General features: G+C 51.4%; 3 non-coding genes across 3 annotated transcripts; all 3 read right to left on the bottom strand.

Annotated features, from left to right (window-relative positions):
- Nucleotides 1–757: 757 nt before the first annotated feature.
- Nucleotides 758–4,165, bottom strand: LOC149221994 (25S ribosomal RNA). The gene has a single exon (XR_016249942.1). It is a non-coding gene; the product is annotated as a 25S ribosomal RNA (ribosomal RNA).
- Nucleotides 4,166–4,412: 247 nt separating this feature from the next.
- On the bottom strand, nt 4,413–4,566 carry LOC149221993 (5.8S ribosomal RNA). Its single transcript, XR_016249748.1, has one exon. It is a non-coding gene; the product is annotated as a 5.8S ribosomal RNA (ribosomal RNA).
- A 2,680-nt stretch (nt 4,567–7,246) lies between these two features.
- LOC149221992 (18S ribosomal RNA) lies at nt 7,247–9,062 on the bottom strand. Its single transcript, XR_016249906.1, has one exon. It is a non-coding gene; the product is annotated as an 18S ribosomal RNA (ribosomal RNA).
- Between the last annotated feature and the right edge of the window lie 5,927 nt (nt 9,063–14,989).

Raw genomic sequence — 14,989 nt, 5'->3', positions numbered from 1 at the left:
AGTTTCGCCCGGCTTGGGCGCCGGGGCGCGACTCAAAAACCCCAAGTTTCCCCAGGCTTGGGCGCGACTTGTAAACCCCAAAAAATTTTGGGCTGGGCGGAAACCCCAATTTTTTTCTACGCCGGGCGGAACCCCCAAATTTTTGGCGCGACATGGAAGCCCCGAGTTTTAGGAGCCCGGTGGAAACCCCAAATTTTATGCACCGGGTGGAAACCCCAAATTTTTGGCACGACATGGAAGCCCCGAATTTTAGGAGCCTGGTGGAAACCCCAAATTTTAGGCGCCGGCTGGAAACCCCAAATTTTTTGCGCGACATGGAAGCCCCAAATTTTAAGAGCCCAGCGGAAACCCAAAATTTTCGGCGCCGGTGGAAACCCCAAATTTTCGACGCCGGGGCACGGCATTGAAACCTCAGTTTTCTTGGGCTTCGGTGCCCTTTCCGTCGCGGCGTGGAAACCCCAAATTTTTGGCGTCGGGGCACGGCATGGAAACCCCAGTTTTCCTCGGTTTTGGGGCCCTTTTCGTCGCGGTGTGGAAACCCCAAATTTTCGGCACCGGGGCGCGGCATGGAAACCCCAGTTTTCCTGGGCTTCAGCGCCCTTTCCGTTGCGGCGTGGAAAACCCAAATTTTCGGCGCCGGGGTGCAGCATGGAAACCCCAAATTTCCCGCCCCCAAGCAATGGAAAATTGTCATTTGGAGGAAGAGGCAGAGGCGTGAGAGGGTTGCCCGGATTTTGTTTGTGACAAGAGCGAAGCTCTGAATCGAGGCGACCAAGGGCTGAATCTCAGTGGATCGTGGCAGCAAGGCCACTTTGCCACTTACAATACCCCGTCGCGTATTTAAGTCGTCTGCAAAGGATTCTTCTCAACGACCGTTTGGAATTGAACTTCAAAGCTGCCCCAACCGAGATGCTTCACGACCGCGGTTTGCAAATGACACGGGCCCCTGGGGGTGACAAAGAGACGCCCCTACTGCGGGTTGAGATACAGTCGAAGAGTGACATGCACCGCTTCTAGCGTGGATTCTGACTTAGAGGCGTTCAGTCATAATCTGACACACGGTAGCTTCGCGCCACTGGCTTTTCAACCAAGCGCGATGACCAATTGTGTGAATCAACGGTTCCTCTCGTACTAAGTTAAATTACTATTGCGGTGCGGTTCACCAGTAGGGTAAAACTAACCTATCTCATGACGGTCTAAACCCAGCTCATGTTCCCTATTGGTGGGTGAACAATCCAACACTTGGTGAATTCTGCTTCACAATGATAGGAAGAGCCGACATCGAAGGATCAAAAAGCAACGTCGCTATGAATGCTTGGCTGCCACAAGCCAGTTATCCCTGTGGTAACTTTTCTGACACCTCTAGCTTCAAATTCTGAAAATCTAAAGGATCGATAGGCCACGCTTTCACGGTTTGTATTCGTATTGAAAATCAAAATCAAATGAGCTTTTACCCTTTTGTTCCACACGAGATTTCTTTTCTCGTTGAGCTCATCTTAGGACACCTGCGTTATCTTTTAACAGATGTGCCACCCCAGCCAAACTCCCCACCTGACAATGTCTTCCCCCCGGATCGACCCGCCGAAACGTGCCTTAAGGCCAAAAACAGGGGCAGTGCCCCATCTCCGCCCCACGGAATAAGTAAAATAACGTTAAAAGTAGTGGTATTTCACTTGCGCCGAAAACGGCTCCCACTTATTCTACACCTCTCAAGTCATTTCACAAAGTTGAACTAGAGTCAAGCTCAACAGGGTCTTCTTTCCCCACTGATTCTGCCAAGCCCGTTCCCTTGGCTCTGGTTTCGCTAGATAGTAGATAGGGACAGTGGGAATCTCATTAATCCATTCATGCACGTCACTAATTAGATGACGAGGCATTTGGCTACCTTAAGAGAGTCATAGTTACTACCACCGTTTACCCGCGCTTGCTTGAATTTCTTCACTTTGACATTCAGAGTACTAGGCAGAAATCACATTGCATCAGCATCCGCAGGGAACATCGCAATGCTTTGTTTTAATTAAACAGTCGGATTCCCCTTGTCTGTACCAGTTCTGAGTCGACTGTTCGACGCCTAGGGAAAAGCCCCCGACAGGGGGCATTCTACGCCCGTAGCCCAATCGGCACGCGACTGCCCGCCCTCACTGCGAGAGCAGCTCGGGCAGACTATCGACAGCCCACGAGTTGAGGGCACAGACCCCTAGGCCCAACCCTCAGAGCCAATCCTCTTCCCGAAGTTATGGATCCGTTTTGCCGACTTCCCTTACCTACATTGTTCTATTGACCAGAGGTTGTTCATCTTGGAGACCTGATGCGGTTATGAGTACAACCGGGCATGAACGGTACTCGGTCCTCCAGATTTTCAAGGGCCTCCAAGGGCGCACCAGACACCGCAAGACGTGCGGTGCTCTTCCAGCTGCTAGACCCTATCTCCAGGTGAACCAATTCCAGGATGGGCAAGCTATTAAAAAGAAAAGATAACTCTTCCCGGGCCCCCGACGACGTCTCCAGATTTCCTAACGTGCCGTCCGCCGCCATGTCCCGGTTCGGGAATATTAACCCGATTCCCTTTCGATGCTCGTGCAGAGTGCACCCTTGATACAAGGCTTCCCCATCTCTTAGGATCGACTAACCCATGTCCAAGTGCTGTTCACATGGAACCTTTCCCCACTTCAGTCTTAAAAGTTCTCATTCAAATATTTGCTACTACAACCAAGATCTGCACCGGGGGCTGATCCACCCAAGCTTACGCCTGAGGTTTCTCAACGACCCCCGTGTCCTCCTACTCATTGGAGCTAGGCAATTGCTCCGACGGTCGAGTATAGGTTGCGCGCTTCAGCGCCATCCATTTTCGGGGCTAGTTGATTCGGCAGGTGAGTTGTTACACACTCCTTAGCGTATTTCAACTTCCATGACCACCGTCCTGTTGTCCTAATCAACCAACACCCTTTGTGGGATCTAGGATAGCACGCAATTCAGCACCGTAAATCGACGTTCGTTTCATCCCACATCGCCAGTTCTGCTTACCAAAAATGGCCCACTTGGAGCTCTTAATTCCACGGCGCGGCTCAATGGAGCAACCGCACCCTCTTACCTATTTAAAGTTTGAGAATAGGTCGAGGGCGTTACGCCCCCGATGCCTCTAATCATTTGCTTTAGCCGATAAAATTCGTGCGTGAGCTCCAGCTATCCTGAGGGAAACTTCGAAGGAAACCAGCTACTAGATGGTTCGATTAGTCTTTCGCCCCTATACCCAAGTGAGAAGAATGATTTGCACGTCAGTATCGCTACGAGCCTCCACCAGAGTTTCCTCTAGCTTCGCCCTGCTCAGGCATAGTTCACCATCTTTCGGGTCCCAACAGGTGTGCTCGTACTCGAACCCTTTGCATAAGCTCAAGGTCGGTCGACGATGCACCCCCCCAGAGAGGGGATCTCGCCCGTCAGCTTCCTTGCACCTCGCAGGTTTTCAAACCTGCCGACTCGCACACATTTTAGACTCCTTGGTTCGTGTTTCAAGACGGGTCGAATGGAAAGCCCGCCAACCAACACCACGAGCGCGCAGGTGCACACGGCCCGCCACAAGGGCACATGCTTCGTTCCTTGACCACTGCAGCGGCAAACCGACAGGCAGTAATCCACCCGCACTTGTGACGATGTAGCAGCCCGTGTTGGTTTGTACCTCAAGTCGAGCGGCAGACCAGCCTGAGCCATTCCGCATCCGACCAAGACGCATCGACAGCCTCCATCTGCTTCCCTCCTAGCAATTTCAAGCACTCTTTAACTCTCTTTTCAAAGTCCTTTTCATCTTTCTCTCGCGGTACTTGTTCGCTATAGGTCTCTCGCCCGTATTTAGCCTTGGACGGAATTTACCACCCAATTAGGGTTGCATTCCCAAACAAACCGACTCGCCGACATGCCTCGTGATGTGGCAGGGTCTCGGGCCGATGGGGCTGTCACCCTCTCAGGCGCCCCCTTCCAAGGGACTTGGCCCAGGTCCACCGCTGAGGATGCTTCTACAGAATACAATTCAGGCATCGCCGCCGCCCGATTTTCATGATGGGCTCTTCCCGGTTCGCTCGCCGCTACTAGGGGAATCCTTGTAAGTTTCTTTTCCTCCGCTTAATTATATGCTTAAACTCAGCTGGTGTTCTCGCCTGAGCTGGGGTCGCAAAGTTGGAGCTAAATCCGCCCTACCCCATGGGAGGACAAGAGAGAGCAAAGCAAGTTCGAGCGATGCCACACAAAGCCCGCATCGGCTAATGCCGACTGCCCATCCAAGGGGACAAGATCACCGCTCGCCGACGCACGCCACGAAACATCGCTTGAGGTATTTCATCAGACTGCACCGCATGAGGCACGGACAACCAGCTCCGCTGCTCCCTAGCATATTGCAGGGAGCGCGTTTGAATGGGATGCGACGCCCAGACAGACGTGACCTCGACCGAGGCCTCAGGCGCAAATTGCGTTCAAAAACTCGATGATTCATGGGATTCTGCAATTTACACTAAGTATCGCATTTCGCTACATTCTTCATCGTAACAAGAGCCGAGATATCTGTTGCTGAGAGTCGTTTCCACGTGTATTACCGAAAAATTGGCCACAAAACTGAATAGGGGCACCCCCCACAACAAATGTAAGGCCAAGGGGCAAAAGGAGGAAAAACGCATGAGAGAAAGAGAAACAAAGGTGTCTAACCCCCTCACAGGGGGAGGCTCGAACAGAGGACAATCTCCCCCAGCCCCACGCCCTCGCAAAAAGGGGGGAAATGCGTGGAACAACGATCAAGAAGGACTATGGTGGCCACCCCGGGAGCTCGCACTGCTTTTAACCCTTCCCCGACACCAGCCCACAACGATTCCCCATTTTCTCCGTAGAGTTAGGGACCAAAAGGAAGAAAAGGGTAGAAAACAAAGCAAAAACAAGGCACAAGCCTCCCAAAGCCCTGTGCCTTTGGGAACTGAAGGGGGGAACTGAAGGGGACGATGATCAAGAAGGACTAGGGTGGCCAGCCTTGGAACTCGCACTGCATTTCGTCCTTCTGGAACACCAACCCACAACAATCCCACCTTTTCTCCGTAACGCTAGGGGCCACGAGGAAGAAGGGAAGAAAACAACAAGAGAGAAAGGGATATATCAACCGTGGCTACCGGCTCACAAGGGGAGGCTTCAAATAGAGAACAAGCTTCCCCAACCCCGTGCCTTCGCAAAAAGGGGGGAACTGCAGGGGACGGTGATTGAGAAGGACTAGGGTGGCCACCCTAGGAACTCACACTATTTTTCGTCCTTCCCGAACACCAATCCACAACAATCCCACCTTTTCTCCGTAAAGCTAGGGGCCGAAAGGAAGGAGGGAAGAAAACAACATGAAAGAAAGAGAGATATCAAATGCGTCCACCGGCTCATAGGGGGAGGCTCAAATAGAGAACAAGCTTCCTGACCCTCGTGCCTTCACAAAACGGGGGGGGAACTACAGGGGACAGAGATCGAGAAGGACTAGGGTGGCCACCCTCGGAACTCACACTGCTTTTCGTCATTCCTAAACACTAATCCACAACAATCCCACCTTTTCTCCGTAAAGCAAAGGGGCCAAAATCAAGAAGGGAAGAAAACAAAAGGAAAGTAAGAGATATCAAACGTGGCTACTGGCTCACAAGGGGAAGCTCAAACAGAGAACAAGCTTCCCAAACCCCGCGCCTTCGGAAAAACGGGGGAACTGTAGGGGACGGCGATCGAGAAGGACTAGGATGGCCACCCTGGGAACTCGCACTACTTTTTGTCCTTCCCAAACACCAATCCACAACAATCCCACCTCTCCTCCGTAAAGCTAGGGGCAAAAGGAAGAAGGGAAGAAAACAATACCAAAGAAACAAAGATCCCAAGAAAAGAGAGAAGATCAACAGCATGCCGAGTAGATGTCCGCTAACCAAAAATAAGTCAAACAAGGCACCCAATCAAAAAATCGTCCCACCTCTTCACACCCTCCCACATGCATTCAGCACAACACCCTTTCCAGCTTTACAACATAGCAAACAACCAAAAAAATAAATCACAACCTAAACTATCCAATAGAAAAGACAAGGGCCACGATGAGACCAGTGTCTGGAGCACGTCACTGAGAGGCACACAGCCCCCCAACCCAGTGGCACAAGGCTTCAAACGACAAATAGACCGCTGCCAATAACAGAAACCCACCCCGCTCTTGCACCCCTTTGTGTACAAAACACCCGACAACCTTTCCAGCGAGAGAGTCAACGGGGGTCAAATAATCAAACTCCAAAGAGGAGTTGTCACGGGCCGACGCTCAACACTGGAGAAAGCCGCGGGCCACAAATACATCGATGGTGCAAGGCCACTAGAGAGAGGGACGTTTGCAAAGCGCACACCACAAAACAAAGAAATGACGCAAGTCCCACAAAAAACCCACAATCCAAAGGGAGGAACAAAGACATGACCCGCTACTTCGTTTTCCCTCAGAAGGGGAGTGGGTCACGAGAGGACGAGGAATTCCCTCGACGGTAAAGGCACAAGATAAGATTTCCACCCGCATGCCTGTCGGCAGGGAAAATTGCGATCTCGATGGAGCTCAGACGGAGGGATGGGTTTTTCATTACCTCGACACCCAATCCTTTCGCGAGGGCATGTCGAAGGAACGGTCGGGAGGGACTAGGGTGGCCAGCCCAACGGGTTGAACCGCTCTTCATCCATCCCATACTTGACCGCACCCCGACAATCTCGCCTCACGGAAGGTTTGAGCTACCAGGCATGCGCGCAACCACTCCCTCGACCCAACCACCAGCGAAAAAGCTCACCCAAGCAACACATCAACCACCGCCGCCTTTTCGAGAGAACGAACTATGGAATCCAACACCCTTGGCCCATGCCTTCCAACGAACAAAAGATCGAGCACCGCCGCTATGAATGAGTCCAAATTTATCCATCGTATTTACCGAGCACCTCAACTCTGCAGCAACCATGCCCGGCCGAACAGATCATCGGAAGGGCTCCCAAGAAACAAGCTTCCGGACCCCCTGCAAAAACACATTGGGGGGAAGAAAAACAAAGGATGGGTGGGACAAGCACAAGCATGGCTTGCAAGCACACACGAAAAAACAAGCGTAGTTACCTCGAGACAAGAAACCAACAATGTTCCCACCAAACACCAAACCCGCTCCCCTAGAGATGCACCACAAAGTCCCACATTGCAATCAAAACCCAACCAACCCGAACCAAAAAAGAAAACCCCTGCTATCAATGATCCTACCGTAGGTTCACCTACGGTAACATTGTTACGACTTCTCCTTCCTCTAAATGATAAGGTTCAATGAACTTCTCATGACATCGACAGTGGCAAACCACCATCGTTGACGCAATCCGAACACTTCACCGGATCATTCAATCGGTAGGAGTGACGGGCGGTGTGTACAATGGGCAGGGACATAGTCAACACGAGTTGATGCCACGCGCTTACTAGGAATTCCTCGTTGAAGACCAATAATTGCAATGGTCTATCCCCATCATGATGCAATTTGAGAAGATTTCCCGATCCTCTCGAAGCAGGAATAAAAACTCGTTGGCTGCATCAGTGTAGCGCGCGTGTGTCCCAGAACATCTAAGGGCATCACAGACCTGTTATTGCCTCAAACTTCCATGGCCTAAACGGCCATAGTCCCTCTAAGAAGCTGGCCACGAAGGGGAACCTCCGCATAGCTATTTAGTAGGCTGAGGTCTCATTCGTTATCGGAATTAACCAGACAAATCGCTCCACCAACTAAGAACGGCCAGGCACCACCACCCATAGAATCAAGAAAGAACTCTCAATCTGTCAATCCTTACTATGTCTGGACCTGGTAAGTTTCCTTGTGTTGAGTCAAATTAAGCCGGCTCCACTCCTGGTGGTGCCCTTCCATCAATTCCTTTAATTTTCAGCCTTGCGACCATACTTTCCCCTGAACCCAAACACTCTGATTTCTCAGAAGGTGATGGCAGAGTCCTTAGAGCAACATCCGCCGATCCTTGGTCTGCATCGTTTATGGTTGAGACTAGGAAGGTATCTGATCGTCTTCGAGCCCCCAACTTTCGTTCTTGATTAATGAAAACATCCTTGGCAAATGCTTTCGCAGTGGTCTGTCTTTCATAAATCCAAGAATTTCACCTCTAACAATGAAATACGAATGCCCCCGACAGTCCCTATTAATCATTACTCCGGTCCCGAAGGCCAACACAATAGGACCAGACTCCTATCACGTTATTCCATGATAATGTATTCAGAGCATAAGCTTGCTTTGAGCACTCTAATTTTTTCAAAGTAACAACGCCGGAACCATGACCCAGCCAATTAAGGCCAGGAGCACGCCACCGACAAAAGGGACGGAGGGCAGGTGCACACCGAGTAGGCGGACCGACCCTTACGACCCAAGATCCAACTACGAGCTTTTTAACTGCAACAACTTAAATATACGCTATTGGAGCTGGAATTACCACGGCTGCTGGCACTAGACTTGCCCTCTAATGGATCCTCGTTAAGGGATTTAGATTGTACTCATTCCAATTACCAGACTCGATGAGCCCAGTATTGTTATTTATTGTCACTACCTCGCCATGCCAAGATTGGGTAATTTGCGTGCATGCTGCCTTCCTTGGATGTGGTAGCCGTTTCTCAGGCTCCCTCTCCGGAATCGAACCCTAATTCTCCGTCACCTGTCACCACTATGGTAGGCCTCTAGAGTCTATCCTACCATCAAAAGTTGATAGGGCAGAAATTTGAATGAAGCATCGTCAGCACAAGGGTTGTGCGATCCATCGAGTTATCATGATTTACCGGAGAAGTGGGCAAGCCAGCGGCGGCCTTTTATCTAAAAAATGCATCCCTTCCAAAGAGTCGGGACTTGGTGCACGTATTAGCTCTAGAATTACTACGGTTATCCGAGTAGTATGGTACCATCAAAAAAACTATAACTGATTTAATGAGCCATCCGCAGTTTCACAGTCTGAATTAGTTCATACTTAGACATGCATGGCTTAATCTTTGAGACAAGCATATGACTACTGGCAGGATCAACCAGGTAGCACCCTCCTGCTTCAAAGGGCATTCCGGGCGCTCTCTTACTGAGAGCCAGCCTGAACACCCATCAAGTCAAAGAGATGTCAAAATATCATGTAAAACGTTTATGCCTTGCACCTCTTGCATCCCAAGAAGGAAACACACGCAAAATGTCAAGGACATGGCGAACAAATGGGTAGACCTGCCGAGCCACAACGCACCAAGGCCACTTCGGAGTTTGCAGCCACGGCCCAACCAAAAAGAAAACGAGCGATCACTCACCGACTCCCTTAGAAATGCCTCCAAAGGCCTCCACACCCCGCACTGAGGGCACCTAGGAGTCCACCCAGACAACAGCAACGATGGACCTCGATCACTCGATCGCCTACGGCAGCCTCGATGCAAAGGAAACAAATGGAGAATGACCAACCACGCAACCTCTATATTACAAATGAGCCACAACCCTCCCCGCCCCCACACCGAGGCCACCTAGGAATCCACCTGGATAGCAGCAACGATGGACCTCGATCTCCCGACCCCCTGCGGCAGCCTCGATGTGAAGGAAAAGGAAGGAAATAAAAAGAGGACGACCGACCGCACAAATCCTATCATAGAGAGGCCATACAAACCTCCCTGCCCGCACCGATGCCACCTAGGAGTCCACCCGGATAGCAGCAATAGTGGACCTCGATCGAATGATCGCCTGCAGCAGCCTCGACATAAAGGCAAGGGAAGGAAATCATACAAGACAAACCGAGCCTGCAACCTCCCTTAGAAATGCCCCCCAACCCACCCCTCCCCTCCTCGCACAGGGGCCACCTAGGAGTCCACCCGGACAGCAGCAACGATGGACTTCGATCGCATGATCGCCTGCGGCAGCCTCAATCCAGAGAGGAAACGGAAGGAAATAAAACAAGACCAACCGAGCCCACAACCTCTCTCAGAAATGCCCCCCGACCCTCCATTCCATGCACCGAGGCCACCTAGGAGTCCACCCGCGACAGCAGCAATGGTGGACCTCGATCACTTGACCGCCTACGGCAACCACGATGCGAAGGCAAAGGAAGGAAGTAAATGCAAATCAAGAGGGTCGCTACACAATACAAGAACACATATCCGAACAGGAGGAGGAGGGATCGGGCAGCTCCACACCCCACGCACCCTACGTACAGGCAGCCTAGTAGATTTCCCAAAGCTTTACCGACCAGACGATGAATAATTTTCCCCTATGGCCACCTCCATGCAAAGGAGGGAGGTCGAAGCGTTCCACCTAGAAATCCTTCTTCCAGATAGCCCCCACCATCGATGACTATTGTAGCAAGCCTCCTCCCCATTGGACCACGAGCGCATACACAATTGAAACAACAAGTGCCCCCCAACCCTCCTCGCAAAGAGGCCACCTAGGAGTCCACCCGAATAGCAACAACGATGGACCTCGATTGCATGATCGCCTGTGGCAGGCTCAATGCAAAGGAAACGGAAGGAAACAAAACAACAAGACCAACCGAGCCCACAACCTCTCTTAGAAATTCCCCTCGACCCTCCATGCCACGCACCGAGGCCACCTAGGAGTCCACCCGTGCCAGCAGAAACGGTGGAACTCGATCACTTGACTACCTGTGGCAACCACGATGCGAAGGAAAAGGAAGGAAGTAAATGCAAATCAAGAGGGTCACTACACAATACAAGAACACATAACCGAACAGGAGGAGGGATCGGGCAGCTCCGCACCCCATGCACCCTACGTACAGGCAACCTAGGAGATTTCCCATAGCTTTATCGACCAGACGATGAATAATTTTCCCCTACGGCCACCTCCACGCAAAGGAGGGAGGTCAAAGCATTCCACCTCGAAATCCTTCTTCCAAATAGCCCCCACCATCGATGTAGCAAGCCTCCTCCCCGTTGGACCACGAGCGCAGACACAATTGAAATAACAAGTGCCCCCCAACCCTCCCCGCAGAGAGGCAACCTAGGAGTCCACCCGGACAGCAGAAATGATGGACCTTGATCGCATGATCACCTGCGGCAACCTCAATGCAAAGGAAACAGAAGGAAACAAAACAACAAGACCAAACGAGCCCACAACCTCTCTTAGAAATGTGCCCCCCGACCCTCCACTCCACGCACCGAGGCCACCTAGGAGTCCACCCGCGACAGCAAAAATGGTGGACCTCGATCACTTGACCTCCTGTGGCAACCACGATGCGAAGGCAAAGGAAGGAAGTAAATGCAAATCAAGAAGCTCGCTACACAATACAAGAACATATCCAAACAGGAGGAGGGATCGGGCAGCCCCGCACCCCCTGCACCCTACGTACAAGCAACCTAGGAGATTTCCCACAGCTTTACCGACTGGAAAATGAATACTTTTCCCCTACGGCCACCTCCACGCAAAGGTGGGAGGTCGAAGCATTCCACCTCAAAATCCTTCTTCCAGATAGCCCCCACCATCGACATAGCAAGCCTCCTCCCCATTGGACCAGGAGCACATACACAATTCAAACAACAAATGCCCATAAACGTTGTGACTTAACATTTCCAACCGCAAAAGCCTGCCACGCACGCAAGATGCAAGGGAAAATCCGACCCCTAGATCAAACATATGGGCCAACACATCTATCAAAACCTCAGAGCCAACGCAACCACGAACAATGTGCACTTTGAAAGGAATGCCAACCCTTGACTTTACAACAAGGAGAACAACGCCTCACATAGCCCGACGGAAAAAGCAAGCAAGAGGGAGGGTAGGTGGTTTACAACCAAAACCCTTCCACTTCCCTCTTAAATGTATGCATCTCAACCGACAATGCCAACACGGAAAGAGTACAAGCACAAGACACCGGCACCATAAACAACCGAACAATGAAGAGGCTAGCCATCACAAGGAGCCACACCACAACAACCCATACAACTCCCAAAACTTGGAGCAGAAGGGGAATTGTTCACATATGCCTCCCGGGACAAGCATGGCCAACATTACCGCTCATGTGCTACCGAGTGGGTATGGAGAGAAGATGAAAATCGGACACCCTACAAATGACCCAAGGCCATTCTTGAGGCAAACCCGAAAAACCAACTCAATTTCCAACCCACCTTTCACACGAAAAGCAAAACCCTCCACACCAAATAGGGAGGAGGTGAACAATATAACGAGGAGACAATTTTAATGGAGCCACAAATGGCTGCCCAGCCCAATCAAAATTCTCTATTCACAACAACCGAGGGGCACGATAGCGACATACGCAATGACAGAGTTTTGGGGCTTCCATCTGGGACCGCAAAAACGAAGGCTCAAAGGAGCGCGGAGGAAACTATAAACATTCTTATCGTTGGGATGGGAAAGAGGGATGGGGATGAGCATTTCCCACATTACCGCTCATGTGCTACCAAGCGGGGATGGAGAGAAGACGAAAATCGGCCACCCTACAAATGACCCAAGGCCATCGTTCGAGCAAACCTGACAAAGCAACTCGATTACCAACCCAGCTTTCACACGGAAAGAAAACCTGTCACCTGTATCTTCTGGAGGGGCACGAGGGGGACCAGGACGAGCCAAGGAGCCACACCACAACAACCCATACAACACCAAGAACTTAGAGAGCAGAAGGGGAATTTTTCACGTATGCCTCCCGGGACGAGCATGGCCAACATTACCGCTCATGCGCTACCGAGTGGGGATGGAGAGATTATGAAAATCGGACACCCTAAAAATGACCCAAGGCCATCCTTCAGGCAAACCCAAAAACACAACTCGATTACCAACCCACCTTTCACACGGAAAGAAAACCTGTCGCTGGTATCATCTGGAGGGGCACAAGGGGACCAAGACAAACCAGGGAGCAAAACCACAACAACCCCTACAGCTCCAAGAACTTAGAGAGCAATTGTCCACATATGCCTCCCGGGACGAGCATGGACAACAATACTGCTCAAGCGCTACCGAGTGGGGATGGAGAGAAGATGAAAATCGGCCACCCTACAAATGACCCAAGGCCATCATTCAGGCAAACGCGAAAACACAACTCGATTACCAACCCACCTTTCAGACGAAAAGAAAACCTGTCGCTGGTATCATCTGGAGGGGCACGAGGGGGACCAGGACGAGCCAGGGAGCCACACCACAACACAACAACCCATACAGCTCCAAGGACTTGGAGAGCGGAAGGGGAATTGTTCACATATGCCTCCCAGGATGAGCATGGCCAACATTAGCGCTCATACGCTACCGAGTGGGGATGGAGAGAAGATGAAAATCGGCCGCCCTACAAACGCCCCAAGGCCATCATTCAGGCAAATGCAAAAACACAACTCGATTACCAACCCACCTTTCACACGGAAAGAAAACCTGTCACTGGTATCATCTGGAGGGGTGCTCGAGGACCAGGATGAGCCAGGGAGCCACACCACAACAGCCCATACAGCTCCAATAACTTGGAGAGTGGAAGGGAGTTGTTCACATATGCCTCCGAGGCCGAGCCTAGCCAACATTACCGCTCATGCGCTATCGAGTGGGGATGGAGAGAAGATGAAAATCGGCCACCCTACAAATGACACAAGGCCATCGTTCAGGCAAACCCAAAAACATAACTCGATTACCAACCCACCTTTCACACGGAAAGAAAACCTATCCCTGGTATCATTTGGAGGGGCACGCGGGGACCAGGATGAGCCAAGGAGCCACACCACAACAGCCCATACAGCTCCAAGAACTTGCAGAGTGGAAGGGGAATTGTTCACATATGCCTCCCAAGACGAGCATGGCCAACATTAGCGCTCATGCGCTACCGAGTGGGGATGGAGAGAAGATGAAAATCGGCACCCTACAAATGACCCAAGGCCATCATTCAGGCAAACCCGAAAACACAACTCGATTACCAACCCACCTTTCACACGGAAAGAAAACCTGTCACTGGTATCATCTGGAGGGGCACTCGGGGACCAGGACGAGCCAGAGAGCCACACCACAACAGCCCATACAACTCCAACAACTTGGAGAGCGGAAGGGGAATTGTTCACATATGCCTCCCAGGATGAGCATGGCCAACATTACTGCTCTTACGCTACCGAGTGGGGATGGAGAGAAGATGAAAATCGGCAGCCCTACAAATGACCCAAGGCCATCGTTCAGGCAAACCCGAAAACACAACTCGATTACCAACACACCTTTCACACGAAAAGAAAACATGTCGTTGGTATCATCTGGAGGGGCACGCGGGGACTAGGATGAGCCAGGGAGCCACACCACAACAGCCCATACAGCTCCAAGAACTTGGAGAGCAGAAGGGGAATTGTTCACATATGCCTCCCAAGATGAGCGTGGCCAACATTACCGCTCATGCGCTACCGAGTGGGGATGGAGAGAAAAACCCTACAAATGACCCAAGGCCATCCTTCGGGCACACGTGAAAACACAACTCGATTACCAACCCACCTTTCACACGGAAAGAAAACCTGTCGCTGGTATCATCTGGAGGGGCGCAAGGGGGACCAGGACGAGCAAGGGAGCCACACCACAACAGCCCATACAACTCCAAGAACTTGGAAAGCAGAAGGGGAATTGTTCACATATTCCTCCCGGGACGAGCATGGGAAACATTACCGCTCATGCGCTACCGAGTGGGGATGGAGAGAAGATGAAAATCGGCCACCCTACAAATGACCCAAGGCCATCGTTCAGGCAAACGAGAAAGCACAACTCAATTACCAACCCACCTTTCACATGGAAACAAAACCTGTCGCTGGTATCATCTAGAGGGGCGCGAGGGGGACCAGGATGAGCAAAGGAGCCACACCACAACAGCCCATACAGCTCCAAGAACTTGGAAAGCAGAAGGGGAATTGTTCACATATGCCTCCCAAGACGAGCATGGGCAACATTACCGCTCATGCGCTACCGAGTCGGGATGGAGAGAAGATGAAAATCGGCCACCCTACAAACGACCCAAGGCC

The sequence above is a fragment of the Pinus tabuliformis genome, chromosome Q, assembly GCF_031772625.1.
Source record: "Pinus tabuliformis cultivar Carrire ecotype Pingquan chromosome Q, CPIR1, whole genome shotgun sequence".
Taxonomy (NCBI): domain Eukaryota; kingdom Viridiplantae; phylum Streptophyta; class Pinopsida; order Pinales; family Pinaceae; genus Pinus; species Pinus tabuliformis.
Note: the sequence above shows the minus strand (reverse complement) of the source record. Positions and strands in the feature narration are given on the sequence as shown.